Below are 27,990 nucleotides of genomic sequence, written 5' to 3' on the forward strand. Positions count from 1 at the left end.
CTGCAGTGATGTGATTCGTAGCTCCTGAGTCAGCTATCCAGTGAGTATCTTTAGCATTATAATCCCTTGTAGAAGAAAATGCAGCATAATTTGAATCATTGGAGGTACCAGCAACCATTGCAGAAAGTTTAGGAGGTGGAATCTTGCCAATGTAGGTGTAATTCATCCTATTATAGCAATCGATGGCAATATGACCAAACTTCCCACAGATTTGACACACAGGTCTTGTGGAAGAATTAAAATCCTGTTGATTCAAATTGAATCCTTGCTGTTGATTAAAACCTTCCCTGAATGATGCTCTACCTCTGCCTCTGTTGTAACCATTAAATTGAGTATTTCCATTTGAATGTGTAGTTCCACTACTCTATCCAGGATTAACATTTGGATTCTTCCAGTTTGAGCTTTGTGATTTGACTGATGAGAATGCATGAGTAGTAGGTTCAGCTGCCATGGCTTTATCCATTTCTTCCACTGTTATTTCTTCAGTCAAAAGTAAACTATGTAACTCATCAGCTGTGATATGATTAGACCTGCTCACTCTGATAGATGTAGTGAAGGCCTTATATTCACTTGAAAGACCTCTCAATATGTAATACACCATATCACTGTCAGATACTAGAGTTCCACCAATAGCTAAACCATCGAAAATTTGTTTGGCTTCTTGCAAATATTCAGACGTAGACTTATTTCCTTTTTTTAGTGCTTGTAACTTATCTTTCAACTGATGAACATGCACAATAGTGATAGCAGAAAACCTTTGTTCTAGAGTACACCATAAATCCTTTGCAGTCGAAAGACCAACAATATACGGTAACACAGCTTTAGAGATTGTAGCATTGATCCAAATTAGTAGCATTTGATCAGTTTTCATCCACTCAATATATGCCGAATTGATACTGAAGGAGTTTCCCAGATATTTAAATGGACAATGATTACTTCCATCAACAAATCTCATTAGATTGTGACTATAAAGAACTGGTAAGAATAACTGTTTCCAAACCATGTAATTATCTTTGCTGAGTTTGACATGAACGAAATTTGTAATATTTTGGATTTGAAATAGATTTGAAGATGGAGTTGATGATGGTGTTGAAGATGGAGTTAAAACTTGTTCAACTGATGAAGTCATATTGATGAACAAATCAAGCTAGATTCACTGATGAACAAATCAAGATTCACTAATGAACAAATTCACTAATGAACAAATCAAGATTCACTGATGAACAAATCAAGATTCACTAATCACTGATGAACAAATCAAGATTCACTAATCATCAAATTATCACTGATGAAAAACCAAATTAAAAAAAAAAAACTTATCACTGATGAACCGAAAGACTTATCTTTCTGATGAACTTGAAACTGTGAATGAGTTGATGAGTGAGATTGATGTTTGAGACTCGATCTCAACTATGAGCAAGCTTTCTTCATGAAGTTTTCATGGCCGTATGGCACATGGCTCTGATACCATGATGAAATGAGTAATGACCTTATTTTCATTCGTTAATTTTTCATTACAATGAATACACTTTATATAGTGTTCCTATTACATTCACTCATCTAAATAATTCTGTTTTCATTCTGTTACAGGAATGCTGAGCTGGATTTTGTTGTAACTGTTTTCAGTCTTCTATTCCGATGCTCCTGACTTATACATTAATATTAAACAACTAAACATTATAGGGGAAATTTGGCAGAGCACCAAGCACGCAAGCATCAAAGAAAGCTAGCTTCCAATTTTCTCTTCAAGATGGCATTGGAAAGCTCTAACACAAATGCAGAATCTAGCTAAAAGTAATCCTGGACCAGAAAATACAGGGGTGATATTCAGATAATATAATTACAATTTCAACAAAGTTTACAACAAAGGCATGTATAAGATTGGCAACTAGTTACTTTATTGAATGTCTTGCAGTCTTTGAAGGCACTAAAGTAAATATTCAAAAAGGCGAAACTTGGCTATGAGAGGAATCATATTCGACTGCAGCAGTGAAAAAAATATATAATTTAGGCGTTGTTCCGTAGAGATTAAAAGCAAGACACCAGAAATGTAGAAGAGAATGAAGTATAATACATATTACTGTCACAGTTTTAAGAAACCGATGATGGTAACCACATTTTTAATTGCTTGAGTTTCTTATATATAAACATAGGCATACCAATAAACTTCGAAAAACATAACCCAGAAAAAAATAAAATATAAAAATCTGCCCTCAAGGAGTTGGCCTATAACAGGTACTCAGATGGTAGGTTTTTTCTTATAATAAGAAAACAAAAAATATATACATATATTCATCATGAAATGGGATTAGCCCAATGGCCAAAATCATTAGTCACGACTTTTTCGTTGACTAGCTAAAAGCTACAGTGATGCATAATGATTCTTTTGCTCATTTCTTTTCATGAATGCAAGTTGTTTATGTTCTCACTGGTAACGTAAATATGAAACTGGATTTTAGTAAGAGTTTACCATAATTTAGCTGTTATAGTAGAATCACAGACCTTCTCAAGACCAGAACATTTAATCTTGGTGAAAATGAGTACTTACAAGGAGGGATAGACATCGACTTTATTCTGTACCTACACAGTTAATATGGTTCATCAAATAAAAACTTGATTTGATTCTGCATTGAAGTCAGTCATCCTTATTTCTCATGGTTTTGTAATCTGGGTGAGTTGTTAGATTATCTAGGTTCGTGTATCATCAGGTCTTTGTGTTTGAAAACAGAATTCACCGGCACTTGCCAATTCTAAATGTATAATTTAAATGAAAACTTATAACAGTTTTTTAGATTTCCACCCCCACCAAGTTTGCCAATTAGATTTCCACCCCAGTTATTCAATTATTAGACTTCCACCCCCAATTTCACAGCATGACCAAGTTAGCTCTCATTAACTCAATTCCATCCGTTTGGTGCATGTGCAATGTCAAATCTACCCCTCACCATGTAAAATGTCCAAAATACCCATTGACTCTTCTAAGACCAAAATCATTCCAATTGCCACGTGTCATCATCCTATCCATTTAATCCAACGTACACCAAAAAAATTCTTAAATGACACCCACTACCCCTGCTCACCAAAAATTACCGAACTACCCTCACTCATGTTTACCCCCTTCTGCCACGTGTCATCATCCTAACTTATGAGCTCAACAGTCGAGAACACCTCATGCAACACACGTCTTAGTAAGTGATGATGACATCACCATCTTCTTCCATCAAACAAAGGGCACGAACAAAACTTTGATGAATTGAAAGCCCCAAGTTCTAGCCAAAATTCAAAACAAATCAAACCAATAGGTGATCAAAATTCATTCATAATTTTCCAATCTAACAATTTCAGAACAAATCAACAAATTGGTGATAAAAATATTCCGACATGCATGGCCTTCCTAAACTGCTTTTTGTACTGCTTAGGCGAGACTATAGTAGGGGATGAGTTTTTTGGTCCACCTAAGATGCCTGAAGCCTTCACCCATGTCTAAAGGTGCTTGTCCCATGTGTACTATCTCACGAAATCGATAATCCCAAGAACTAGTTCGTGCTTCTCCTTGTCCACCCCAACCAGTAAGGAGTAATCCATTACGTCAATAGACTGTCAACAACAATGAATATGATACATTATCCGACCGACCGTGCCCAACGTACTCAATGATTTTGCACAACAATTTTGGTTCTTCAAAGATACAATAATATTTGAATGAACAATAGATTCGACTTTTAATAAAGAAGAAGAGTGTTGGTTGGAGGATGGAGAAGGAATACTTTGTACATGACTACTTGTGCTAATTTGCTTCATTTTCTCCTACTATTGGCTTTTGGAGTGCACTTAGGACTACGATGGATTTGGTACTACTGAGCACTATAGTGGTGTGCTATGTCATGACTGTTTTCTATGTTTAAGTAAATCTTTAGTTTGTACTTTGAACTTCATATAACCTACTGTTGCATGTTTCATGTGTAGTTTTAAGTTGTTTGACCACGCTAAGTAACTAGTTCCATATTCATTCACCTTTGATGCATATTGTTTATAGAAATTTTCTTCTCTTTCACATCTTAAACCAAAGTTGTGTTTTCAGATATCACTCTTATAATAAACTGGACCGCTTCAAGAGGTGGAACAGGTGGAGTTTTGTGGAGACAACAAAGCTGTAATGAAGGCATTAGGAGAACCATAATCAAGCTATAGCTGGAATTTGTCAACCTTTAGGGATTGTATAGTAGAAGGTGTATCTAGTTTGAATGGTTGTAAGTTTATTTGGATTAAAAGATGTCAAAACTTTGTTGCTCACCAACTGACCAAATGGGTGTGAGGGAGTAATATTCGCAATCCAATGAATATCAAACACCTGTCCAGTACAGTAGAGTTAACAACCAACCTCATATCCTCATCCTCAGAGCTCGCTTCATAGTGACTCGACTTGGGCAAGTGACCAATACAACTCGCGCTCAGAGCAATGCACCACCAACCGATCTCATGTATTCGTCCTGCGAGCTCGCTTCAAAGTGACTCGAGTACAGTAGACAATTTCGCCCAGAAGCGATCTCCTTGATACTCGCTCTCCCCATCCCACAACGGCTTGTAACGTATGACTTTATGATTGTCATCAAAACCGAAGCTTCAGGTACGCACCACAGTAAATGCCCTTAACTCGCCATCATGGCTCGCAAAACCTGGATCTGACCTGACGTAGGAGAGTGGAAGGCGTGGGCACCTTGCCTATATAAAGAGGATGAGGAACTACGTCTGACCTGATTCAAGTCTCCCCCAATAGAGAGAACTTGATACGTAGGCAGTTCATCCAAACAAACTCGGTCAATTCAATCCTACAAACACCTTTAATTTCTCTCCGAAGATTGCCTACATCTGTAAGGTTAACCAAATAAAATTTTTACATTGGCGTCGTCTGTGGCTCGATTTCTTGAGTTCACAACCATTCAAACAAAAAACCTTCAAACAAATCTCAAGCCCACGAAGCATGGAAAGCCTCTAGGATCAAGTAAAGATTATGGCCACAAAGATGGAAGCCATGAACAGTAGCATCACCCTGCTCCGGCAGGAGAACGTAGCACTAAAAACCCAGGTCGAGTCCCAGAACCCGAATGGAATCACCACTGAGGATGGAATTAACGAGGTCAACCAACAAATTAGCAGCCTCTCCCAGCGGATTGAACAAAGCACTGTCAAAAAAGACACCACTCAGGTCGTTCAGAAGATGCTGAAGACGTATCGAGCGTCCCCCTTCACAACTGAGGTACTCAATAAACCCCCCCTAAGATTTCATTCAGCCTCGGTTCGCAATGTATGATGGTAGCACGTAGCTTGCTACATTTAGAGCCATGCACTCTACAGTGCGTAGGAGTTCGACCACCTGCAGTGCCACTTGTTTCCAACAAGCTTAAAAGATGGAGCTCTTGATTGGTTCTACTCGCTGGGACCGAACTTAATCGACAGCTTCGAAAACCAATTCGCCAGCCAGTACGTCCACAACATACGTAAGACAACCGACCTCAATTCACTCTTCCAATTGTCTAAAAAAAGTGAGGAACCAATTCGCACCTTCCTGAAACGTTTCAAGATAGAGCTTACTGTCCATGGAGAGCGGCCTCAAGGAGTCGTTTGCCACAGTGGCCTTCACCAATGCGATAAAGAAGAACATTGATCTTTCCAGGTTGCTCATGAAGGAACACCCTGAAATACTGGCCGAACTGTACACACGTGTAGAGAAGTACATCAAGCTTGTAGAAGGCCTCAAAAAAGAAAGACTGAAGGCAGCAGGTGAGGTCGCTGCGATCTCAGATAGTGCCCCATCTTCTAAGAAGGGACCCAGGCAACAGGGTCAGCAGACTAGCACCCGAACCTACATCAAAAGAGAGTTCGTGGTGCTTACAAGATCTTCGAGCTACATACTGGAGAAAATAAAAACAACGGCCTATTACCGACCTGAGGTAAAACGGCTAGAAGACACACCAGGAAAGCCGTACTGTGCTTTCCATAAAGCAAAGTGTCATCCGTACTGTGCTTTCCATAAAGCAAAGTGTCATGAGACCAACGAATGCCGCGTGCTCAAGCACTACCTCCAAGACCTCATTGAGGCAGGCCATATTAAGCACTATACTGATATAGCCGATGGCGACCTACACCACAAACTCATGGCTCACAGAGAGCAAAGCCAAACTCCACCACGCAACCACAACCGAGATCGCTCCAGCGCTCGAGGACGCTCCGTGGACCGATCTCGTCATGATCGTCGCCAACACTCATCTGACAGAGATAACAACAAAACGATCAACATGATCACATTCTAGGACGACTCGGTCACGTCCACAAGGGAGAAAAGGAGACGGGTAGGCACTTTACAAGAAGTCTACCAGTTCTCCTCACGAGCGGCTCCTGCCCCACACACCACTGGCCGCAGCTCAGGAGATTTCACTTTCACTGAGGCCGACCTCAACAAAGTGTGCCTCTCATATAACGATGCTCTGGTTGTCCATGTCAAAATCAGCAACTGGACAGTAAAGCACGTTCTGATCGACCCAGTAAGCTCATGCAATATTTTGTTCTACCAGACTGTCAAGGAGATGAACCTACCCAAGTCGGTTATGATTGATTCAATAGCCCCCTTCTATGGCTTCAAGGATCTCGAGAGGACCCAATTGATGACATTATCCTACTTGTCTCAGTTAGGTCACGTGAAGACAAAGTCAGCATCAACACGCGCTTCAGCGTTCTGGATGTTAATTCATCCTATACTGCTATTTTAGGATGTCGTTGGATCCACAAGATGCAAGCAGTTCCATCAACACTTCATTAGGTGTTACGTTTCCTTGGCCCCAGAGGCATGATGGAGCTCAGAAGCAACCAGATCGATGCTCACAATTGCAATCAGATCCTCTCAGTTAACAAGCCCGCTGGGGCTTTACTTAAAAACAAGGGAGAGATCGTCAAAACCAAGCTGGCAGAAGACTTCATCTCTGAGGTCAAGACCTTGACCAAGACCCCTTGAAGCGAACTCGCAAAGGAAAACACTAGGGGCTCAGTCAAAAACGTCCCTCCAGAAGTCCAGACCCCATAGGTCGCCCCACCCCTTCAGCTCAAGGAGACATTGCAAGAGACCAAGACCCCAGAAGTCGTTCAGCCCACTGAGGCGGCTACTCAGATCGAGCTGAAGGAAAAGATCAACCTAGGAACTGAGGATGACCTTAAGTTCGTTTAAGTAGAAGCTAACCTTGATCCTACTCTCAAGGCACAATTTGTAAGCTTTTTATCATTAAATAAAGATGTTTTTGCTTGGTCGTACATCGATGTGCTTGGAATTGATCCCAATATTGCATGCCATAAGTTAAATATTAACCCAAATGCTAAACTAGTTTGCCAACGACCTCGAAAGCTATCCCTTAGGTTCCAAAAAGCAATCAATGAAGAGGTCAAAAATCTCAAAAAAGTTGGCTTCATTAGGAAGGTCGATTACCCTGAATGGGTCGCTAACATAGTAGCAATCCTAAAAAAGAATGACACAGTTCGCCTTTGCGTGGACTTTACCAACCTAAATTAGGAAACTCCTAAGGATAGCTTCCCCTTACCAAGAATCGACCGACTTGTGGACCAGACTTGTGGCCATGAGCTCTTGTCATTCATGGATGCCTACAGTGGCTACAACCAAATCTCACTAGCAGAAGAAGACCAAGAGAAAACTTCATTCATAACAGAGCAGGGGATTTACTGTTACAACGTCCTCCCGTTTGGCCTCAAAAACGCTGGAGCGACTTGCTAGCGACTCGTCGTCACCGATATGTTCCAAGACATGTTAGGTGACACCATGGAAGTCTACATAGATGACATGATCGTCAAAAGCAAGAAAGTTGGAGATCACTTAGATCACCTCACATAAGCGTTCTCCAGACTTCGGCGAACTCAGATGAAGCTTAACCCTGAGAAAGGCCTCTTTGGAGCGTCCTCTGGGAAATTTCTGGGGTATCAGGTCTCACAACGTGGGATAGAAGCAAATCCTGATCAGATTCGAGTGTTCTTGGACATGCCCGACCCAAAAACAAAGAAGCAGATACAAAAACTGTCAAGAATGGTGGTAGCTCTAAACTAATTCATATCGAGAGCATCAGACAAATGTTGACCTTTCCTACAAATTCTCAATAAGGGTGAACAGTTCTCATGGAACAAGCAATGCCATCAAGCATTCTCCACTCTCAAAGACTACTTGTCAACACCACTTATGCTGGCCAAACCAATTGATGGTGAAACGCTGGGGCTATTCTTAGCTGTGTCTGACTTCGCTATCAGTTCAGTTCTCTTCAAAGAGGAGCAGAACGCAAAGAAACCAATCTATTTCACAAGCAAGACATTGTTGCCAGCTGAGAAGAACTACTCCCACATTGAAAATGCAGTACTGGCACTGCTTTATTCAGCAAGAAAATTCAGGCCCTACTTCCAAGCACATCCAATCAAAGTGCTCACCGACTTGCCACTAAAGAAGATCCTTCTTAAAGCCAACAAGACAACTCGCATGGCAGTTTGGGCAGAAGAACTCGGTGAACACCACATTGAGTTCACCCTAAGAACCTCTCGGAAGGGTCAGGTCATTGCGAATTTTTTAGCAGATTTCCCAATTGATAACCTGAACTGGGAACCAGAGGACAACACCCTATCCTCTAAGCAGCATAATCCATCCGTATGGCCACTCTACGTAGATGGAGCTAGCAATCTAGGTGGCAGCGGAGTCCGGCCGGAGTAGTCCTAGTGTCACCAGATGGCTCTATGGTGGAAAAATCAGTTCGCATTGATTTCGCGACCTCCAACAATGAAGCTGAGTACGAAGCCTTGATCATGGGACTTTGCATGACATTAGAACTTAATGTTCAGGAGCTCAAGGTCTTTAGCAATCCACAACTGGTCGTTCGCCAGGTCGCCAATTAGTATACCACCAATGAAGGTAACCTCTCTAAATACCTTCAAGTTGTAAATCAGTTACTGTCTTCTTTCAAGAAAGTTACCATACACTATTTCCTACAGGAAGAGAATCGCCACGCTGACAATTTGGCATACCTCACGACCCAAGCACCGAACCGTGACCCTAGGAAGCTACTCATCGAGGTCATTGATAGACCTGCTTACCAAAACGAGCACGCCCTAGAAATTAGCGACCTATGCCCACTCTCTGACACTCAGATGAGTCAAACATGAATGCAACCTATCATAGATTATATCCAGCTAGGCAAAGTACCAACAGATCGTATCAATGCCAGACAGGTTCAATATCAGTTAGGTCGTTACTGCCCAGTAAACGACAAACTTTTCAGAAAGTCCGCCAGAGGACCCCATCTAAGGTGCATAAGCCCAGAACAGGGTCAGATGATTTTCACAGAGATCCACGAGGGGGAATGCGGAAACCACGCAGGAGGTCGATCTTTGGCTCACAAAGCTATCTCACAAGGATACTTCTGGCCAAGAATGCAAATCGATGCAAAGAAGTATGTACTGAAATGCATTAAGTGCCAAACATTTGACCACAATATCATCCAACCAACTTGCGAACTAATCAATATTGCCATCCCTTAGACATTTCACATGTGGGGCTTGGACATCATGGGCCTATTCATTCCACAGAAAAGCACAGGCTTCCGGTTTGTCCTAGCTGCAACAGATTACTTCACCAAATGGGTGGAAGCCATTCCTTTGGCTCATGTCAAAGAATCTAATGTCAAAAACTTCATCTGGACCAACATCATCACCAGATTGGGCTTACCCCACACATTGGTGATGGACAATGACTCCCAGTTCAAGGGAAAAATAGTAAATGAATTTTTTACTAAGTGGAAGATCGTTCACACGTTCTCCACCCCCCAGTATGCTCAAAGCAACGGCCAAGCAGAAGCCAGCAACAAGGCAATCCTAGAGAACTTAAAGAAGAAGATTGAAAAGAACAAAAGTCAATGGCCAACGCAGCTAGAAAACATCCTATGGGCTTATAGAATGATAGCTCGTTCTAGTACAGGTGAGTCACCATTCTCACTATATTACGGTACCGAGGCAGTCATTCCTACTGAGCTAACAGTTACAACGACTCAATCTGAGATCATTGAATCTGTTCAAAATGATTTCATTCTTGCTCAAGAGGTCGACTTACTTGAAAAGCGACAGCGACCTAGCAGCCATTCGAGTGGCATCCTACCACCAAACTCTGAGGAAGACATATAACAAGCGAGTTAACCCTCGAAGTTTCCAACTTGGCAACCTAGTCTTGAAGAAGACTAAGGATGACTCGAAACTGGCACCAGCATGGGAATGCCCTTACATAGTGGAACGAGTCGTTGACAATTGAGCATATTGGATCAAAACCCAAGACGGACAGGCATTACCACGTCCTTGGAATACTTTTTTGTTAAAGAAATTTTATCAATAAAAAATTCCATGGCCATGAGTTCTTTCTCTTAGTACTATACACATAGTTTTTGTTTTGCATAAATGCATTGCAATCTCTCAATGTTATTAAATAAACGCACAACTCACTCTCTAAGAGCAAAACGTTAACTTGAACTAAAATGCTCTCAAGAGCTCAAACATTCTCCGTGCTAAAATGCTCACTCGAGCTCAGGGCTACATATCACCACCACTTCTCACTAGTTGCGGACCTATACTTCTAGAACCGACTCAGTACAGAACGCTCTCTAAGAGCCAAACGATTATTTGAACTTAAACATTTTTCAGAGCTTAAACGTTCAACACAATAAAATGCTCACTCGAGCTCAGGGCTACACAGCTCACAGGCTACTTAGCCTTAACATTTCTCACTAGTTGGATACTTACACTTCTAGATTCAACTTAGTGCAGAACGCTCTCTAAGAGTAAACACGCTCACTCGAGCCCTAAACGCTCTCTAGAATAAAAATGCTTGTCAATCGAGCCCAAATACTTCAATGCATCCTAAATCTTCCTAGATGACAGGACATACATCTCCAGGTAAAAATTTCTACCAAGATGTCAAAACAACATGCAACAAGCATTCAGATGAAAGTAAGCTAATACTTTGAAACAAATATGCTTTTCATAATAGCAAAATACGAACTACCTGAACATACTCAGGAAACCAGTTCTATAACGTCATCATCCCGAACTGCCCAAAACAATCTGGGAAACTAGTTCATTTAAATACCAAAATTAAAGTGGATAGTAAAGGCGAACTGCCCAGGTCGCCCCAGGTAATCAGCTCTTAATGTATCTGACCAATGCCACGCAACAACAATAAATAAGGCGAACTACCCAGGCAAGCCCAAAAAACCAGCTCTATTGTATCATAAAAACTAATCACAAAGACATCCAAAAACAAGGGAACATTCACTCATAACTGACAAGATTCAAGAAACATTTGGCAAATTCTCAGTGGCTAGGGGCTCCAGTGCGTCTTTCAAAGTGGCTCCATCCAGGGCGGGATCCGAGGCAACATCATTCACAAGAGTAGGACCTTCAAATATAGGAAGAACGGTACTAGCATCTCCAGGTGTGTCTAACACTATTGCACCTCAAGCCCCACGTTCTGGTTCCTCCTGTAAAGCAAGATATTTATGCTCCAGCTCGTAGTAGTCCTTGGCCAGCTCGGTTGCCTCTCCAAACAGAGCCTTATAAGCATCTTTTGCCGTCTTAGCAGTAGCCGTCGCCTTTCCCACGTATCTCGTGTACAATGCCACCTCGTCATTTGCTTTCTCCAACGCCCTTGCCAAGACCATTTTCTCCAGAGCGACCTGATCGTGCTGCTTCTTTAGTTTGTCAAAGCTAGCTTAGAGCGAGACTAGAACGGTACACATGTTCTCTAGTTCTTCCTTCATCTTCTCTCGCTCGCCCTTTTTAGCCTCAGCGATCACGGCCAGCTCTTTCAACTTCTGATACCCAGATAGTACCTACGAAGCAGCAGTAATACGTCCACAAATCAATAAATCATCCTAATCATACAGAGCAAAAAGCCAAGTTATACAAATACTTACCAAGCAATATCCAAGGTCCATGGCCTTCACGTTTGCGGTAAGGTCGCCCATAACATCCATGTTCCGCCGATCTCCATCAAGAGCGATGTTATCCAGTAAGCAACTCGCAATCAAAGCCGATTAGAAGCTACAGTCAGACCTCATCACGTACTGGGTTTCACTAGTATCGGGATTAACATAGGTGACCTGTCTCAAGAGTGCCACCCTTCCCCTTACCAAGACCGATCTTGGCACTACTCTTGCTAGAAAAAATTTCTTTTCCTCTACTAGCAGGGGGAACAATAGTCACCGCAGTCGTACTCTTCTCCTTCTCAGAGTGGGTCCAGGTCCACATCGCCCAGATTGACCTCATGCACCCGGGAGCTTGAACCCCCCCTCAGATCGCCCATCCTTTTTCCCTGCAGAACGATGACTTGACTCCCCCCTCATTATGCCCTCCAGACGAGCTGCCTTGGCCACCCTATCGTCATCAGCAACAACTTTTCTCTTCAACAAGCTTCCATGTTCACGAACTGGAACACTCAGTTCATCTACGTCCACCAGAATGGGCACACGCCTCCTAGTTTGTTCCCGGGGAGTAGGATCAGAACTAGAATGGTGACCCTTCCCACTACTAAGCTTGGGCACCCCACCATTACCCCCAGAGGTCCCAGCACCTCCCACAAGCCTCGCTGGCCCACTCCAGCTCCTGTTCCTAGCCTCCCTAGTTACAACGCCACTATCTTCCCTCTCCATGATAAACTCGCTAGACGACGCATTATCGACCTGACCACGAGCCCTTTTCTTTTGACTCCTCCACTTTAGCCTTATCCCACGACCTCACATTTCCATAAAGAAAGCCGCTACCTAGGCAGTTTCTCTTGCTTCTTAGCTCGACTAAGCTTAGCGAACCTCTCGATCACTCCCCCAGTTAGTACGAGTTGTAATAGCGACCTCTGCAAAACAACCAGTTCCAAGGTCAGTTCAAAACAAACAAATATTGCTCAATATACAACAAAGGACACAAAAACATACCAGCAAAATTGCAAACCCTAGTATGAACTGCAAACCCAATAGCACAGTAATTTCCAATTAACAACAACGGCCTTCTCTCCCAAGGCTCGTTGCTCACACAATCTAGAACGCTCGACTTCCTCGTTAGCGTCTACAAACTAAAATTTTTAGCACGAAATCGCTTCACAGTGAAGTGCTCAATAATATCAGCGACCTCAACACGGTACCCCCCGCTCTAATTCAACAGGTCGAATACTCTCAACAAATGCCAAGTGTTGCCAACGAACTGGCAAGGCGCTTTCTTACAAAAGTTCAAAAAGTTACAAGTAATTTTCGAGAAAGGTATCCTCATGCTAGCTTGCAATTGCCCCTCACAAACTACCACCCCATATCCCCGTGGGATGAACACGTTGCTTAAAGCGTCAACGTCATCCCCTATTTCATGTATCTCTAGGTCGCTTACATTTATATCATAAACATCCCTCAAATCTGCAAAACTTTCTGAAGCATGCTTATCTACATTTCTAGGGGGCAACCCACTAGAAGAAGAACCCTCACAGCGACCAGAACTACTCTCCAAAGCAACTACATATTCAAATCTTACATATTCTTCTTCACTCCCAAACCGTACCGACCCTACTATAACCTCCTCCGATCGTGTATCATCGAGTCAAACATGTTGTGAAAACAAAAAAATGAAAGAACCTAACAGGCAAAGTTTAACAATCAAAATGAGAGAAGGAAAAATGGAGGAGATAGCACTAACCTAAGCACTCAACGATCTAAAAAATCTGAAGAAAATGAAACAAAACAGTAACTCTTCAGTTCCCCAAACCGTCTTATACACGTCGCCTGTTCAGTTCCCAATGCAGGCCATCATTGCACTGAACCCTAACCGACACGTCTCCTTATGTCTTGTCTTTTCAACTCCCACAAAACGAGGCAGTTATTATTACATATATGCTACAAATGTACTAATGTTCTCTCTTAGTAGGTCGCTATAATGTACAAAATAACCTACTGAGATGGGCTGTGTAAGGGAGTAATATTCACAATCCAATGAATATCAAACACGTGTCCAGCACAATAGAGTTAACAACCAACCTCATATCCTCGTCCTCAGAGCTCGCTTCATAGTGACTTGACTCGGGCAAGCGACCAATGCAACTCGCACCCAGAGCAATGCACCACCAACCTACGAGCTTCCTTTAAAGTGACTCGAGTATAGTAGATGATCTTGCCTAGAAGCGATCTCCTCGATACTCGCTCTCCCCATCCCATAACGGCTTGTAACGTATGACATTATGATTGTCATCAAGACCAAAGCTTCAAGTACGCACCACATTAAATGCCCTTAACTCGCCATCATGGCTCACGAGACCTGGATCTGACCTGACGCGGGAGAGCGGAAGGCACGGGCACCTTGCCTATATAAAAAGGATGAGGAACTACGTCGACCTGATTCAAGTCTCCCCCCAGCAGAGAGAACTTGATACATAGGCAATTCGTCCAAACGAACTCGGTCAATTCAATCCCACAAACACCTTTCTCTCTGAAGATTGCCTACATATGTAAGGTTAACCAAATAAAACCTTTACAATGGGTTATGCATCAGTTGGATTAGTTTTTCCCTTTGTTTGTTAGTATTGAGTAGTTGCATTGGACCTGTTTATGCTACTGAAAGAAAAAGAAATTGATATTTCGCCAAAATAAAGACTTTGAAGTCCTTGGAATGAGCATATCCAATGTTCTTTCTGAAGTTTAATGCAATTGTTTGTCTAATGAGTTCACTTCAAAATTGCTTACAAAATTTTAAAATGTTATTCATTATTTTGTATGGCGGTATAGAACAAATCATTGCTTCCTCTTAAATTTAGTTATGCCCAGTTATTTAAGAGACATGAGCTCTTTTTGTTGAGCAGATGATGTAAGGAAGTCATAGCTAGGATTGAGCTGATGATGCTGACTGATTAATTTGGGCAGACTTCCTATTGTTGTGTATGCGTGCTAATTGGATTTCCTTATTTGGGTTGTAACTTGTTTATTTGGTGTGAAATCATTTTAACTTTTCATGGGATTTAAATGATTGGTAGATCATTATCTTGTGAAGAGATGGATTTGAGCTTGAAATTCGTTAGTAATCAAGAATTTTGTTGTGGGGGTAGATCATTATATTTATTTATAGATGTAGATGTTGGTTATTTTGGGACTACGACCTAATGATTTGTTGGATAGAAAATGGCTGCACTCTTCTTGGGATAAGAGTTGCCTACATATCAAATTTCTTGGGGTAAACTTGAATCAAGCCTTACGTAGTTCATCTCTCTCTATTTATAGATGTGTGCTTAAACCGTTATGGATTGCAGATCCACCTTGTGTGCTATCTTGGTGATTCGCCATTAATGTGTTGTTACAAAGTTAATGTTTCCTTAATTGTGGTGTTGATTGAGCTCCAAGATTGTGCTAGTTGATATCTTTCCATGAATGGCTGTAATTGCTGCTGGTGACAACCTGGATGCTGGGTCGTTGGTACGATCTGATGTTGTGGGACGAGTTGAAGTAAGACGTCCTGCTATGTGAACACGTGCTCTGTAGTGTAGAACGGAGGGTACTTACACAGCCCCCTTTATTTTTTATTCGTTCATTGGACAGCTATTGCGTGGAAGGAGAACGGTTAAAAAGTAAAGTTTGAAAGCACGCGTCTGACAACTATTTTGTTTTGAATTTAGGTTTCGGGGAATGTGCGGGAGCTGTTGGACTGGATTCGTGGGCTCGGAGTTATGGCGATTTGTGGGCGAGTAATGATTTAGGTTTTAGGAACACGAAATGCTTTGATTGTCTCGAGGTGTCTGGGCAGTTGAGGGATTTTTTTACTTGTAAAAGCTTTTTGTTTGTTCACTTTTCAACCAAAGGAAAAAAAAAAAAAAAATCCAGAGAAAAAGAAAAGGAAAGAAAGCAAAGATAAAAAACTTCTCATCCCTTGCCATCAGGTTTGTGTTTTCAACTTTAGAAATTGGAGCTTTTCTTATTTCTTTGATTGTGTAATGTCTATGACTAGTGATAGTTTTAGTGGTGAGGTTGAAGTTGGTAAATGGAGAGAGAGAACGGTAAGTGACGAAGAAGTTGAGGATATGGTTCGTAGTGGTGATGAGGCTTCGTCGTCTTCTTCGTTGGAGATGGTGAATGAGAGGAAGCCTAAGTCGGTGGATTGTTATGCCGCTTTAAGGAAGGAGTTTGGTTGGGTGAAATCCGATCTGTCTGTGTACGATATGGTTGGGGAGAAGAATTTGTATACTAACGACTACGTTCCTTAGGGTGGAGGAGTAGTTGTTTGTTATGGGCAGTTGAAGGCTGGGATGAGGCTGCCCTTTTCCCATCTTACTATGGAGGTTTTGAACTTTTTAGGGAAAGCCCCATGTCAACTCGTGGGGAATAGTTGGAGGATTCTCCATGTGTTGGATTTGTTGAATGAAAGGGGCTACAACATCTGTTTAAACGATGTGACGGAGCACTTTGTTGTGAGGAGGTCGGGTGTTGTAAACTTTAGTTTTCATGTTTATAAGGGGAAGTCTCCTGTTATTATGAGGGTGAGTAAAGAGGAATGGGGGCATAAGCCGTTGTTGGCTGTAGGTAGATATTGCCCGCCTGGTTTGGAGATTGATAAACATGTTGTACAATCTCGTGGTAGGTTGTTGGTTGTAGGTCATAATGTGTGTGTTTTAAATTATAATTTGGACGTTCTGATTTATTTAGTTTGTTTTTGCATAGGTTATAATCCGTTTTTGTACGAAGAATGGTGTTATTGAAAGGTTTGCTTGTTTGAGTTTGGAGGATAAGCAGGCTTTGTTGGGGGAGGTTGCGCATTACTTTAAGAGGCTTGGAGGGAAGAAAATCAACCGTAAGAGGTCGGAGCAAAAGGCTAGGGAGAAAGTAGTGGTTGAACTTTCGATTCTAGCACGAATCGCCATGGAAAGGGAGAGTCAAAAGAAAGCACCTGGGAGTGAAAAGGAGTGGAGGTGCCGGGACCCGATCGACCGTGGAGCTAGGACGTTTGGTAGGGTCGCTGAACACCATTCTGGCGCAGTGAGGGCGGCTGGAGGGGTGACGCCTTCCAGACGTCCTAAGTTGGGCGACGCAAATCGCTTTGTTATCCCAACGTTCTGAGTTGGGTGATGCAAATTGTTTGGCACCCTAACGTTCTGAGTTGGGGGGTGGAGGGCGCTCTGCGTCCAACCGCTTCTTCTCTGGTGATGCAGATCGTTCTGCCTCCAACTTCTTCTCCTCTGGAGATGCGGGTGTTGGAAGTGCTGGTGGTGATGCAGGTGGCAGTGCTGGTAAGGAGGGTGATGCTCCCACTTCGTTCCGGAAGCCTAATCTGAAAAGGCATTCCGAAGTGGTTGAGTATGAGGGGACTAAGAAGGCCTGAACTGAGTCTGAAGACCGACCTGGTTCTGTTGAAAGTTGTTCGTCTTCAGGTCGGGTTCCTCTGAAGAGGATGAACCTGATTGATTTGGCTGATGATGCTGGGTTGGCTGAGGCCCGTGGAAAGAAGAAAGTTGGTGAGGCTGAGCCTACTGCTGAGTAGGGTAAGGGGTCAGAAAGTACGGACCCAAGTAAAAAGAGTGACAGTGCTGTCTTTGATAGAATGATTACGTATGAGGACCCCTACAGTTTGTTGCCGAAGTTTGTTGTGAATGGTGATTGTAGCTTCAAGTCCCATTTGGTTGGTAGGGCATTGTTAAAGAGTATTGTGTTTGCCGGGGATAGGCGCAAGCTGGATAATAAGGGCCTGGAAGTGAACTTGGTGGAGATGGAATGGTCGTTGTGCTATGTGAGTATTCTTTCATTATGAGCTTGCTCTTTTTTAGTCTTGTTGATTTTGATCCACTCTAATGTCTATATTTGTTATCTTGTTTGCTAAGTTCTGACAATGTATAGGAAGTTGAAGGATATGGCGTCTATCTTCTGCCGTTACAAGGAGGAGCTGGATGTCAGCAAGCAAACTTGTAGCAGACTAGTGGCTGAGCAGCAAGTGGAGAGAACGGAGGTTGCAGGGCTGAGGGATCAAGTGCAACAGCTGGGTGGTAAAGTGGCTCTATTACAACCCGCTCTAGATTCTGCAAAGTTGGAGGTTCAGCAATGGGTCAATGAGTGCAAGGGGTTGTGCTCCATTGTCTGAACGAGCTGAGACTGCATATAACGACTTGGTTGACATGGTGGAGAGTGGCAATGTTTACGTGCTGCTGGATGATTATATTGAGGCATTGGATAAGTATGATCGCCTTAAGATGTCTATTGAAAGTAGGGCTGCAACAGTGTCTGCTGCAGATGCTGGTGTAGATGCTAGTAGACCATCTGATTTGCTATCTAACCAAGTTGTTATGCCACCGGTTGCTCCAGCTGTTCCTTCTGTTGTTTTTGATTTGGATGTTTCTAAAGTTGTTGTTGATCAGGTTATCGGTTCTGGTGTTGTAGAGGGTGGTGATCTGGACCTTTTGAATGTGGATAATCTTTCTTGTGTGAATTGATTCTGAATGTCTTGTGTTTGTTCTTGGGTTGATAAGTCTTTGAATAATATTTAAATAGCTCTTTGTTCTTGATACTGATACAATATTATTTTTTATGGGGATACTGAGGTTGTTTTCTCGGGATAACCTGGGGGCCTCGGTATCTAACCGACTTTGTAATTAGAAATATTTAAATTACTTACTTGTTAAAGTCGGCTTGAAGTATGCATGTGATTGCTTTTGTTTTTACTGGTTTGTTGTTTGACAACCTGTGCTGTGTAGTACTAGTCTTGATGGACTGCTTGCCTTTGCTAGGTCGTCTTTTGTCACAGGCCGTAGAGCGTTTGAGTATGACCTGATGCATTTGCGTAGTTGGCACCTAAGCTTCGTCTTGTCCCTAGGTGTACACCCTGATTCTTTCCTTTTGGGGGAACTTCTGATTGATATAATTAGCCTTTGAGTGGCCATTATATTTGAGTCTGTCTTAAACCTTTTGTGAGGTCGTAAGTTGACTTGGGGTCCTTTTGGGGGTCCCCTAGATTGAATTTGTCTAATAATTGGCCTTTGAGTGGCAATTACAGTTGAACCATACCTAACCCTGGCGTTAGTATTAAGTTGGTTTAGAGTCCTTTTGGGAAATCTTGATTTGAATTGATTGAAATTAACCACTGCGTGGCTGCTGTTGTTGAGTCGTTCTGAACTCCGGCTTTGATATCCGACCTGACATTGTGATGTCTTAGGTCGGGCTGCGTAGTGTGAAATGCAAGGTGCTCATGTAATGCAAAAATGATAGCTGTACTCAAAATGTTGATGAGATTTCATTCACATTGACTTATGTACTTAGAGAAAAAACTTATTAATAAAAGCGCTTGAGGAGAGATGTATTCCAAGGTTGGGGAAGCCTATCACCGAGCTGGGTTTTGATCCAGTATGCGCCATTTACAATTACTTTGTCAACAATGTAGGGGCCCTCCCATGTTGGGTCGAGCTTGGCTGGTGCTAAAGTCTTTTTGAGGACTAGGTCGCCAGCTTGGAAAGATCTTGGGACGACCTTCTTGTTGTAAAAACGTTGGATTGTTTGGTGGTACTGAGCTAGGGATATTGCGGCAGTTTCTCTACGTTCTTCTAGGATATCAACTTCTTTTGTCAAGATGTTGTCATTAACTCCTAATTCAACAATGTCAGAATGTGTAGTTGTGATTGTGAGTTCTGATGGTATCACTGATTCCATTCCGAAGCAAAGTGTGAAAGGAGACTCATTTGTACTGGATCTAGCTGTTGTTTTGTATGCCCATAGAATGTTTTCGAGTTGCTATGGCCATTGGTTTTTCTTGCTCTCTAGCTTCTTTTGGAGGTTTTCTTTGATGGCCTTGTTAGTGGCCTCTGCTTGGCCATTGTTTTGTGCATATCTAGGTGTAGAAAATGTTTGAGTGATGCGCCATTTTTGTAGAAAATCCTTGACTTATGTGCCAACAAATTGTGTTATGTTGTCCATGACTAGGGTGTGGGGTAAACCAAATCTAGTGATGATATTAGTCCAGATGAAGTTGATTACGTTGACTTCCTTGACTTGGACTAGTGGGATTGCTTCAACCCACTTGGTGAATGTAGATGTTGGTTGCTAGGACGTATTTGAGCCCTGATTTCTTTTACGGGATGAACGGTCCCATGATGTCTAGCCCCCACATGTGGAACGGCCATGGGCTGGCTATGTTGATCAATTCCCTTGCTGGACTTAGGTGATTGTGGCCAAAAGTTTGACATTGGAGACATTTAAGAACATACCTTTTTGCCTCTATATGCATGCCTGGCCAATAATACCCTTGGGCGATTGCTTTATGTGCCAGTGATCTTGCTCCTGCATGGTTGCCACATTCACCTTTGTGGATTTCGTCAAAAATGAGTTATCCCTCCCTTAGAGTTATGCACCTTACGAGGGGTCCTCCTGCTGATTTGCGAAACAGTCTTCCTTTGATCACTGTGTATCTTGGGGCTCGAGTTGTATTGTACGAGCATGCTTTGTTTCTGATGGGATCTCACCATGTAAGATGAACTTGAGGAATGGGCCCATCCAAGATTGATTGATCTCTTCTTCGGATGAGGGCTAGAAATCTATGAGGCTGTTGATATTTTCTTTCTGGTAAGCAGGTTGTTCCAATATGTCAATGTAGACTGTGGTTGGACATGCCTCTTGTGTTTTGGAGGCTAGGAAAGCCAAGTTGTCTGCATGTCTGTTGTCCTCTCGAGGAATATGGTCTAAGGACAATGTTTTGAACGAGCTGATTATGTCATAAACGACTTGAGCATACTTTGCCAAGTTTGCTCCATTCATGACATATTCTTTGGTGATCTGCTTGACGATTAGCTGGGAATCGCTGTAAACTTTAAGCTTTGAAACTTGTAGTTGATGTGCCATTTGGAGGCCTGTGATCAATGCTTTGTATTCTGCTTCGTTGTTGGACGTTGTGAAATCGATTTTGATTGATTTCTGTAGCTGGGCTCCCTCTGGTGAAGTTAATACAGCCCCCAATCCACTACCACTGTTATTGCATGCGCCATCTACGTGGAGGTGCCATGTGTTTGGGGTGGCTTGTTGATGGAGTGAAGTGATTGGCTCGGGTTCCCAGTTGATGTTTTCGATGGGGAAATCTGCCAAGAAATCAGCAACGACCTGGCCTTTACAAGACGTTCTGGAAACGAACTCGATGTGATGTTCTCTGAGTTCTTCAGCCCATTTGACCATGCGGGTTGTTTTGTTGTTAAAACTCAATACCTGTTTAATGGATACGTCAGTGATGACCTTGATGCTGTGAGATTGGAAGTAAGGTCAGAACTTCCGAGCTGAGTAGAGTAAAGAAAGCATTGCTTTCTCTATCGGAGAGTAGTGCTTTTCTGCATCTGCCAACGTTTTGCTGGTGAAGTAGACCGACTTTTCGATTCCATCATGCTCCCGAAAGATAACTGAGCTGATTGCAAAGTCGGTAGTTGCAAGGTACAGCCCTAGTGTTTCTCCTTCTTCTGATTTGGACAGAACGGGTGGAGTTGATAAATAAGTTTTCAGGTCGGTGAAGGCTTTATGGCACTCGTTTGTCCAAGTGAATGTTGCTCCCTTTTTGAGTATTTGCAGGAATGGTCTGCATTTGTCAGATGCTCTTGAGATGAACCTATTGAGGGCTCAAACCATGCCAGATAACTTGTGGATTTGTTGCTTTGTCGTTGGTTCTGGCATTTCAAGGAGAGCTCGTATCTGTTCTGGGTTTGCTTCAATGCGTCTTTGTGAGATGAGGTAACCTAAGAATTTCCCTAAGGCTACTCCAAATACGCATTTGGCTGGGTTGAGCTTCATCTTGTTTTGGAGAAGTCGTTCAAAGGCCTCTTGTAGGTGGGAGATGTGATCACCTATCTTTTCGCTTTTGACCACCATGTCATCTATGTAGACCTCCATAGTGTCTCCTAGCAAGTCTTTGAACATTTTGGTGACAAGTCTTTGGTAGGTCGCTCCTGCGTTCTTCAAGCCGAAAGGTAGGACGTTATAGCAGAACGTACCTTGCTCGGTTATGAAGGATGTCTTTTCCTGATCTTCTTCTGCAAGTGATATTTGGTTGTACCCACTGTATGCGTCCATGAATGACAAAAACTCATGGCCGCAAGTTTGGTCTCCCAGTATGTCGATTCTTGGTAGGGGGAAGTTGTCTTTTGGGCAGTGCTTGTTGACGTTGGTGAAATCTATGCAGAGTCGTACCTGACTATTCTTCTTTGGAACGGCTACTATGTTGGCAAGCCAGGTCGGGTACTCGACTTCTCTGATGAATCCTACATTTTTTAGCTTTTCTATCTCTTCGTTGATGGCTTTTTGAAACTTGAGTGCTAGCTTCCTAGGTCGTTGGTTGATAGGCTTGATGGTTGGATCTACATTTAACTTGTGGCAAGCGACCTAAGGGTCGATTCCTGACATATCGATATACGACCAAACAAAACCATTTTTATTGAGAGATAGAAATTTGACAAGCTGCTCCTTGAGCTTGGGGTTTAAGTCAGCCCCCACATAAACAAATTTTAGGTCATCAGTTGTGCCCAAATTGACTTTTTCTCCTGGTTCTATTTGAGCTTGTTTTCCTGTGATCTTTTCTGATGCCGTTGCTGGAGGGTTGGATGTTTGAAGATCCTACCTTTTTGGGGCGTCCTTGGCTTTGACGACCTGAGGCTTGGGTGAAGTCGTAGTGTTGACCTGATTGCATCGGTGAGCTTCTAGTTGGTTGCTTCTGAGCTCCATGATGCCTCTGGGACCGGGATATCGTAGGACCTGGTGTAGGGTTGGTGGAATTGCTTGGATTTTGTGAATCCAACGGCGTCCTAGAATGGCAGTGTAGGACGACCTGACATCGATCACACTGAAGCATGTTAAAGTTTTGACCATGTCCTCTTTTTCGCCAATGGAGACTGGTAGGATTATGTCTCCAATGACATCTGTACGATCTCCGTTGAACCCATAGAGCGGTGCATTGTATTCTATCATCACCGAGTCCGGCAGGTACATGTCCTTGTATGTTTGATAGAACAGTATGTCGCATGGGCTCCCTGGATCGATGAGGACTCTTTTGACTGACCAACCGTTGATTTTGACATACACTACCAAGGCATCATTGTGAGGTAGGCACACCTTGTCTAGATCCTCTCCTGTGAATGAAATTGTTGTTGTCCTCTTAGATCATCTCGGCTTTGTGTGAGAGGTGGTAGATTTCTTGGATTGCTCCCACTCTTTCTGCGCTTCTCCCGACCTGAGGTTTCATTGTTTGAGGTGTCTGTAATCATGTTGATTACTTTGTCCTCATCTTGGTCGGAGGAGTGTTGTCTCATGTTGTGCCTTGACCAACCTGGAGACTTAGATCGTCGAGTTGATCTGCTCATGCTTCTGTTTATGTTGTTGGCAGGTCGTTCATTGCTGCGACTCCTGCTTCTGTGGCGTTTGGCATCCAACTTGTGCCTCATATCGCTTTCTGGCAAGAACTCTTTTAATTTGCCTTCCTCCACTAGGTCTTGGAGGTAGTGTTTGAGGCTCCAACAATCATTAGTGTCGTAGTGGTAGAGTTTGTGGACATGGCAGTATGGACGCTCTGGTATGGCTATCACCTTGTTGATGTTTGGTTTGAAGTATGGTGCTGTATATATTTTCTTCAAGATTTGACTTGGCTTCCTGGAAAAGTTGGAGAATTCCCTCTTTGTGTATGAGGGTTTGCTGGCGTCGGATCTTTTGTTGTTGTTGTTGTTGTTGTTGTTGTTGTTGTTTGAATATTGCTTGCTTTCCTTGGGATCTGGCTCATTGCTAACTGCGAGGACCTCTTTGCCTTTGCGCTTGGCCATCCACTCTTCGTACTTGATGTATTTGTCGACTCTGGGATACAAGTTGGCTGAGGTGTCTGGCTTGTTGCTCATGAGGGACCCTGTTAGTTTGGAGTCGTCCAAGAGGGCGTTTGTGAACGCAGAAATTGCAAAACCGTCACTGAGTCCTAACTCCAGCGAGAGGAGGTCCTTCTTAAAATGGCCTAGGAAGGCTCGGATCGTTTCGCCATGAGCTTGCTTGAGCTAGAACAAGGAGTCCAAGTCGCTACGCTTCTTTACATTGTGGGATCGAAACTTCGCTACTTAACGTCTTAGCAAGGCTGTCGAAGTTGTTGATCGAATCTGGAGGGAGTGTGTAAAACCAGTCTATTGCTCCGTCCTTTAAACTGGCTGGAAAAAGTTTGTACTTCAAGTAGTCGTAGTTAGGATGGCCGTAGAGTGCTAGGATTTGGCTGAAGTGAGCTACGTGCTCGCCTAGGCAAGAGGTACCGTCGTACAACGGGAACTTTGGTTAGATGAACTCTGAAGGAGGTTGTTTGTCTCAAATATCTTGGATGAATGGTGATGCTTTGTACGTCTCTAACATCTTCTAAGCGATATGGATCGCGCTGGCTCTTTCGCTTGACTTCTCTAGTTTTTGCGCGAAGTCTTCTAAACGCTGATTGGTGGTGTTGGTTAGGGCTGCAACAGTGTTGTTGCTCCCCCCGGCTCGTGGTGCCATTGTTGGCATTGAAGTTGGCCTGCTCTCGCATTGTCTGGTTTTCTTGTTGCAAAATGATGAAGGCTTCTTGGAGTGTCTTCATCTGGTTTGCCAATGTTTGTAGGTTGAACTCCATTGTGGTTTTTCTGACCAGCTTCGTGGGCTTGAAAAAAGAGTGATTGTTCTTTTCTTAAGAAAACGAACCGGCAGACGGCGCCAATGTAGATGTTGGTTATTTTAGGACTATAACCTGATGATTTGTTGGATAGGAAATGGCTGCACTCTTCTTGGAATAAGAGTTACCTACGTATCAAGTTTCTCGGGATAAACTTGAATCAAGCCTTACGTAGTTCATCTCTCTCTATTTATAGATGTATGCTTAAACCGTTATGGATTGCAGATCCACCTTGTGTGCTATCTTGGTGATTCGCCATTAGTGTGATGTTACAAAGTTAATGTTTCCTTGATTGTGACGTTGATTGAGCTCCAAAATTGTACTAGTTGATATCTTTCCATGAATGGTCAGAACTCATCGGCGGTGGCGACACGGATCTTTGGGTCGTTGGTACGATCTGATGTTGTGGGATGAGCTGAAGTAAGACGTCCTGCCATGTGGACACGTGCTCTGTAGTGTAGATCAGAGGGTACTTACAATAGACATGAGCTCCGACCATCAGGTCATGCTGTGAAACTTGGGGTGGAAGTCTAATAATCGAAGAATTGGGGGTGGAAATCTTAAAAACTGAACTTATAAAGGCATTATATATGGCAATTGTTGTTTTATCGTACAACTTTTTATGTCAAGATATCATCAGGTATGAATTGGGAGCCATGTTTCGCCTTCGATGTAGGAAGTATTCATGAACGGGGTTGCTTTATCTAGGGTAAGCTGCTTGCTGTACTTTACCCTTTCGCTATGGCTTGCTCCTTCTCCATAGCAGCCATACTCACCGAAGAAGACAGTCCTACAAGAAACTCAAAACCAACACTCAAATTATATTCAAGAGATGCAAAGAAGCAAAGTGCAAAAGAAAAAGTATTATCAAAAATTTATCACGTACTTTTCAGAACTTCGGTTGCCGAAATCATTCCATCCTTTTTTCGATACTAACCCTGACATATTTGCATTGATGAAAACAACTGTGGCAAATGGGTGCCATGCTCTCCCAAGCCAAGCATTGCCCGTTCCTGTGATTTTGCAATTGACAAAAGAGAACCCCGTATTTTCTTTTAATGATGTTCTTCCATGTGCTGTGATTATTGCATTCACCGACTGACTTTTCTGTGCGACAACGTTCAAGATACAATCCTGTTGAAGTCAACACTTCACATCAAACAAGTTGTTGCATTATATCAATCAGTATTCTTTGTGTTGTTGGAGAATTGAAGTCTTGCGTGGTTAAGTTATCTATAATAGACTAGCAAGTTGTTTAGCCTGATTCTCTTCAATTGTACAATAAATAACATTGCAATACAAGCCAATTTAAGTAACATATAACAAACTAAGGAAAAAAAAAGTTTCACATGTTTCTATACTGCTGTCCACTGGTTTCTACAGGTTTTTCTTTAAAATCTGTTGTCTAATTCTTTCATAAGACTTGAGCAGCCACTGTACATGGTTTGGCTCAAAGAATAAAGTTCTTTCCATCTTCAACCACTGATATTAGATACTCTTTCCTCTAACATTTACACTAATTCAAGTAATCAGCTTAGACGGTGTAGGGCCAAAAGTATCCTCTATCATCAGTAACATTGCTTGGTTAGTTCCTGACCTAGTTAAAGAGGTAACACACCTTACTGGTACTAACTACACTTCCCAATCCAGATACTGATGAACAAGATTACATTGTTTTGACCACAGATCTTTGAGAAAGTTTTCTGTGTCCTCGTCTTTTGAACTTAAAAGTGGAAAGAAGACTAAAGTGCCTAGGAATTCCCTAGTTCGGATCTCATATATTCATCCTAGAGTGGCAGTGTTTGCTTGGAAACTATGTCAGAACACTGCAGCTACTGATATCTCCGTCAAAAGAAAAAGAATTCAAATTGCCTCTAAATGTTACATTTGCAAGAAACAAGAAGAAGACCTACGACATTTCTTACGGGAATCTGATTTTGCTAGAAGTGTTTGGAGATGGTTGACATCGTTGTTTGACTTCTGTAGTAACTCCTAGCAGAATGCCTCGTTATCTTAGAGAGAACAGAAGTAGCAGTTAACAGAGGATAGCTAAATTATGGATAGAATCAGATTCTATAAATAGCGGCAGTTCAAGCTTTCACTACAGGAAATCTGCCATGGAGCCTGAAAAAGAGGTGGAGGGCAAGCACATAGCTGATACAGGAGCTGACGATTTGAGCTATGTGAAGGGAAGGGAATGTTTCTGCAGATAAAGCTGCTAATAATGCCTACAAAATGCCTCGTAATGAGTTATTCTTGATTGAGGGAAAATCCACTGCTTACTAAGTGGGATATACCTTTAATGCCTTGTACTGGAGTGGTTTCTGTACAAGGACCTGCAAATGATTGCTGGATGCATGAGGTGACTACCTAGTGGTGATATGCATAAGGTAGCAGATATCCTTGAAAGATAAGTACTCTTTATGCTCGCCAGCAGAGAAAACACATCTTTGGTTTTGTCATTTTAAACCAGATATCGTCTGCACGGTTAAAAGAAACATGGGGTTCTAGCATATGTACACTCCAGTCCTGAATGATGGTACTCAATATCTAGAAGGTGCAGAGGAAACACTACTGAAGCAGAAGACATAGCTAGGGCCATGGCTTGTGGTGCTGCATATACTATATGGATGCCAAGTGTTAATCCATTTTTTGGCATCTTAATGAGTGAGATTTCAACTATACGTAAAGCACAGGAAGACAGAATATAATATACACACAAGCAATCAGTTTGAATGTAGGCAAGTAAAGAAGTCTAAGAAAAGAATATAATATTCACACAAGTATCTAAGAAAAAAAAGTCTGTATTTAAAAGAGAATACAATTGGAATGTTGATATTTTGCTACATTTGCATTAAATTAATAAATGAAGCAGTCTTGTAAGAGAGAAGATATTGTGATATCTTTAGAATGAAAAGAAAACATGGAGATATGACAAACTAACCATAAACGATAGCTTGTAATCAACATACTTCAAACAGTGATCTACCATTACCGTAAATGAAGTCAACACTTCCTTGAATAAAACATTCTTTGAAAAAGTGCCTGCCTTTTGTTGGCCAATAGGGTGTCTTGGTAACTGAAGAATCCGCAACCCAAAAAGGCAGCTTGATCTCCCTGCACATTAATTGCAACTGCTTGGGCACCGTCTCTCCCACCAGGAGGAGGAGCAGTGTTCTTTGCAGAAACAAAAGTAAATAAAATCTAACTACTTTAAAGAAAACTGTCTCGTGAACAGTGATATTTTCCTCTTATACCCCTGAACATATTTGGTTATTA

The 27,990-nt window shown here is 42.3% G+C and overlaps 1 long non-coding RNA gene across 4 annotated transcripts; it reads right to left on the reverse strand.

Annotated features, from left to right (window-relative positions):
- Positions 1-1,533: 1,533 nt before the first annotated feature.
- On the reverse strand, positions 1,534-27,909 carry LOC147488521 (uncharacterized). Of its 4 annotated transcripts, none has more exons than XR_015201751.1 (3): positions 27,707-27,909; positions 25,598-25,845; positions 1,534-1,800 (listed from the first exon to the last, which is right to left on the reverse strand). It is a non-coding gene; the product is annotated as an uncharacterized LOC147488521 (long non-coding RNA). The 4 variants fall into 4 exon arrangements; XR_015201749.1 differs by lacking the exon at positions 1,534-1,800 and adding an exon at positions 25,272-25,501; XR_015201750.1 differs by lacking the exon at positions 1,534-1,800 and adding an exon at positions 25,272-25,511.
- Positions 27,910-27,990: the final 81 nt, after the last annotated feature.

Source organism: Coptis chinensis, chromosome 7 (genome assembly GCF_015680905.1).
Source record: "Coptis chinensis isolate HL-2020 chromosome 7, ASM1568090v1, whole genome shotgun sequence".
Taxonomy (NCBI): domain Eukaryota; kingdom Viridiplantae; phylum Streptophyta; class Magnoliopsida; order Ranunculales; family Ranunculaceae; genus Coptis; species Coptis chinensis.